The following is a 5,100-nucleotide window of genomic DNA, read 5'->3' as shown; positions in this document are numbered from 1 at the left end:
GCCACTCCATGAGCATACATGGGTAACACTGGGGGGAAAAGTGGGACGGTGATAGAATAAGGGAAGGGATTGCCCAAGTGTGTGGAGAGGCTCGTTTGACTGATGAAATCTCAAGGAATTCACTCCCTGTTGATGACGTGAGAGGAAAATGAGGCTGTTTTCATGACTTGAGAAGTCCTTGTGCTCCAAACAGACAAGGTCCTGAAGGAGAAGAGGAGGCAGTTCATCCTCTCAGTGGGCACAGGTACCATAAATGGCTTGCTGGATGAATTATTAGAGAGAAGGGTGCTGAACCAGGGAGAGATGGAGAAAGTAAGAGATGAAAATGCTACAGTTATGGATAAAGCCCCGAGCTTTGATTGACAGTGTCATTCGGAAAGGGCCCCAGGTGACTGCCACCTTGCAGGGACCCTGAAGCTCTCCTCAGGTAAGGGTCAATGGCTCAAACTAGAGTTCACATATTCCCTGTGTCTCTGTGCCCAACATTTGATTTCTTTATTAGTCATGTTACTTTGCAGACAACTTCCTTATCTTTGGCTTCAGGGTCCCATTTCTGTACCAGGGCCTATTGCATGTCCCATGACTCTTTTTGTTCCTGTTCCTTCACCCTCCGTGGCCTTCTTCTGATTAAAGTTCATTCTTGTTCTGACTGTTTGGTAGGTCATTTGTTAAGGTTTATGAGAGCCATCAGAAAATCTTCATACTCTATGTTCCAATTCTCCTGGCAAGGCACATTATTATTGTCATTATTGCTAATTTATTTGTTTTTGTTAAGCCCAGGGTGTCTTTAGGCACTTATACTATTGTCTGACATGAAGATTTAAGGTCTGTAATCTAATACTTTTTATAACTTCTCTCCAAAATTTTGCTGCCTAGGAAGAATAAAATATATTTCAGTGATGGGTAAGCACTCACAGAAAAAGTTGAATGAGTCTAGAAAACTGAGGATTTCAAGTGGGCTCTTTCCTCCGGTTGCCTCCTTGCCTTATCTTTTGAGGAAGATCGCCCACTAGCATGGTACCCGCCTGCGCACCATTCTGTGAGGCCTCACGCTCCAGCTCCAGTCCCCCTGAGGCCCCAATACAGGGCTGGGGCTCCCTTCTGATCTGGCCTGAGATTATGACCCTTAGACCTTCCACATGGGGAAGACAGGAGCTCTGGGGGACTCCTAGCCTCATTTCTGATGCGCCTCTCAGAACCACTTCAGAGGGAGCTGCTCTTTGAAAGCAAGAAAATTTTTTTCTAAGAATTAGGGGAAGCCTACGCCTGTCTGAACTGACTTTGCTGATGTTTTCTGTGTTCATCTGCGTGTAACAAATTTCTTGGGTTTTTTTTTTCACTTCTTTTTTTTATTTTGAAATAATAAAAAGTTTATTTTTATTATTTTGTTAATTTGAAATAAATTTACATCTTAACTGTTTTATCTAACATGTTGATTGTTTTCTGAGTGTTTTCCATTCATAGCCTTGAAAAGCTTCTTTTCTGTGTTTTTATCTAAAATATTTGTAAAAGTGCTCATTCCCAGATATGAAGGTAGATTCCTGTATTACTCCACTGGAAATATCCCCTGGCTTGGACTGTGTTCCATCAGGAGTGAACTCACTGAATGTTTTTAATGACTACCTCGGGATTATCCTCCCAAGAATGCATTTCCTCCTCTGTGGCTTCATGCATAGATGGTGCTGTGAGGAACATACAGCGGGACACCCAGGGATGCCATTTGTCATGACGTTCTTTGTCTCTTACAGCTCCTCAGCCAGTGCAGGACAACCCAGCTATGCTCACATCCTCAGCCCCAGGAGGGAGCCTCAAGCTTTGCCCCCTTGAAACAGCCCAAAGGATCTGGGGAGCACAGTCAGCAGAGGTGCCATGCTCAGAACACAAGGACAGAGGGGGGTGAAAGATGCACTGGAGGCCATTCTGAAGTGCAGTGGCTTTTCCTGAGGGCCAAGTTCACTGAGAGGTTCTGGAGAATCATCCTGTCATTCCCCTTACATAAAGGATCCCTATGTCCTAGAATCCCAAGTTTGTACAGAGAGCTTCAGGTTTGTTCTAATTCCTTGAGTAAATAAAAATACTCATAACGATAGAAATAGCAGCTATTGAATGCTTAGTATGACTCAGATACTGTTCTAAGCATTTTGTACATAATGATACCTTTACCTTAAAAATAACTCATTTCATATATCAAGAAACTGAGGCATGGGATGGTGAAATATTTTGCCCAAATTCAAAAAATCAGATATTGGAGGAGTCAGTCTTAAAATCTAGCCATTCTTTCTGCAAAGCTTATGCATCTTTCAGAATCCTACCTGTCAAGAATAATTAAGTCAATAGCTCAGCTGGCATCTGAGCATGTGTAAACTCCATTCCTACTCCTGTAGCAAGACTAAATCCCCTTATCTGGTTTTAATGTATACTCATGGGATTTGATTTCTTGATAGGACTAGGAAGGGAAAACAGTCATAATTCATCCAATCTGTATTTCCTACAGATTTAACCAATAAGGGAAAGGTCGACCCAAACATGTCTTGCTCACATTATCTGCAACACACAGGTTGACAATCTTCCTGCAGGGCCAGAGTTGATGTTGATATCAGAGATAGGAAGAAGCTGCTAGAAGATCTGGGGTACAGCGTGGATGTAAAGGTTGTAGCACCAGGTAACATAATTTCTTGATAGTCTAAAATCTAAACTTCCCTTTGGAGGCTACTTGATGCTACATATTCCCTTCTAACATAAGAGCCTTTTAGCAAGAGCCTGGTAACTTTTAATTGGAATGTGTTCTATTAACTCAATAATGCTACCCTCCTTCTACTAGAAATCCATAGATGACTCCCTATAACACTGTTCTTCACCTTTCTCCAATTTAATACTTAAATTTTGTTTTCCACTTCATTGATTTTCCTGGATTTTTTTTACAAAATTCCTTAAGTGTTTCTTTATTGGATTTCCCAGGTGTCTCGACAGTGAATCACATAGTCCAAAATTAGTGGTCTGGTAGTTTTCAGGACATGACTACAGAACTAAAGCATTTGCTGCCCACCTAGAGCACTGGACCTCTGACAGCACTTTCCTGGTGTTCATATCTCATGATATTCAAGAAGGCATTTGTGGGAAGAAATGCTCTGAGCAAGTCCCAAATATATTAGAAGTTAACAACATCTTTCAAATGTTGAATGTCTGGCACCATCCAAATTTGAGGGGACAAATCCAAGACCATCACCATCCAGGCCTGCCGTGGTGGTGAGTGCTGATGTCTGTGACACACAACACATTCAAATACTGATCTCATCATCAGTATGCATCCAACATTTTTCAGTTTTGTGTTTCTTTCTTAATGTCAAGGAACACCTCCTCTCACTAGTCAGAACTGTGGTTTCCATGAATTGCATGGGTGGTTGGTAGATATTTGTTTCATGTTCAAGCTTGAAAATTTGAGGCCTGGATGTGTTAGAATTTGTTTGAGGTTTAGGAGAGATAAGGATAATTGAAAAGATAGTTCTTAAGATTTATGTGTGTAAGTGCATGTAAATTAGAGATAGAAACAAATAAATTAATATACATGATTGAACAGAGGTTTAGAGGAGAAAGTAGATCTCTTAGAAGTTGGTATAATTGGAAACAAAATCTTGTCTTTCCATGGGGTGGTGTAGTTAAAAGATTCAGTAGGAGCCTCTGGAAACTTACCCTTACTGACTCCAGAAGATTTTGAGGATGATGCCATCACGAAAGCCCACACAGAGAAGGATCTTATTGCTTTCTGCTCTTCAACACCAGGTAATGGGTCTCTGTACAGGATATCATTGTGGGGGTTAGCAATACAGGAACCCACACTCACCCCTTAGAGCATAGACACCTGTGTGGAAATTTCCATAAATCTTGGAAGACCTACTCAAGCCTTTCTCCCAGTTATACATTCCATTGCCTTTATCCACAGAGACCAAATTTACATATGTTTTCACTAATTCCATATGAATTAGGAATTAGTGAACTCCTCTATATGGTGCAAAATATTTTCCTGGAACTGTGAGGAATAACAGAGCATTAAAAAGAAGACTATCTACATTGACGTGAATTAGCATCTGACTCCCCAGAGAAAAGGTCTGCAATGCTGGGATCACTCAGCAGGCCAATTTGCAAAAGCATCAGTTATTTCCAGATGACTCTCAGAGACTCCAGTTTAGTTACCTTCAACTCCCACTACCAACTCTAGTTCCATGTTCCCTGTGTAAATCCCAACCACATCATAGTGTTCTCCTGAAGGAAAATGACCACCTACTTCCTTAATTTCACAAAGCATTTGAGAGACACCCGTCTCCTCCCTCTCTTTTACCCACTTCCTTTAACTGGAATCAGCCTCATGAGACAGCTGTGGTTCTACATAGAATTGTCATTTATTATCAGTATACATTTTATTACCATTATATTAATAATTGGCTAGGAGAATAGTGAGGACAGAGGGCACAGAAGCAGAAGGGCAGGCTAGGCATATTGGAGCAGTGAGTTAAAGTGGGTTTTACCTAGACATGTGGAGTGTAGGAAGCAGAATACATCTGAGTGATTCTAAATGTAAGCCCTGGAGCAAGAATCTTGCTGCTTATCCTTAGCACTTTGTAAACTAGTTCCAGTTATTTAGCCTCTCTGGGCTTCCTTTGAATTATTCACAAGTACATGTGAATATAAATATCATTGTTCTAAAGATTGAATGAAATAATGTAGGGAAACATTGAACATGACTGAGTAAAGTACACATGAAATGAATGCCGTTATTAAAAATGTTTCTATTTTGTAACTTAACTCAGTTACTTTCCTTACCACAGTTTAAATGAAAGTCATTTGAATCCTTTCATTCACTGGGTTTTGTAAATTCCTGAGGACTCACATTCTCTTGGTCACCTCTGGCCCAGAGGCCCTGCCTCTGTTCTGGTAGTTTACCTTACAGATTTTCTATAATGAGATCCCTGCTCAGGAGAGAGCCAGGTTCTACATTGTGTTGCTCATGTCCTGACTTTTCCAATGATCAAAACAGTGATCCCACACACACACACACACACACACACAAAAACAACCTATGCTTTTTCATATTTAGCAGACTTT

The 5,100-nt window shown here is 40.8% G+C and overlaps 1 pseudogene; it reads left to right on the top strand.

Annotated features, from left to right (window-relative positions):
- The window catches only part of LOC138384794 (putative caspase recruitment domain-containing protein 17P), a 12,735-nt pseudogene extending 10,173 nt beyond the window's left edge, over positions 1-2,562 (top strand).
- Positions 2,563-5,100: the final 2,538 nt, after the last annotated feature.

This window comes from Eulemur rufifrons, chromosome 6 (assembly GCF_041146395.1).
Source record: "Eulemur rufifrons isolate Redbay chromosome 6, OSU_ERuf_1, whole genome shotgun sequence".
In the NCBI taxonomy this organism is placed as follows: Eukaryota; Metazoa; Chordata; class Mammalia; order Primates; family Lemuridae; genus Eulemur; species Eulemur rufifrons.
Note: the sequence above shows the minus strand (reverse complement) of the source record. Positions and strands in the feature narration are given on the sequence as shown.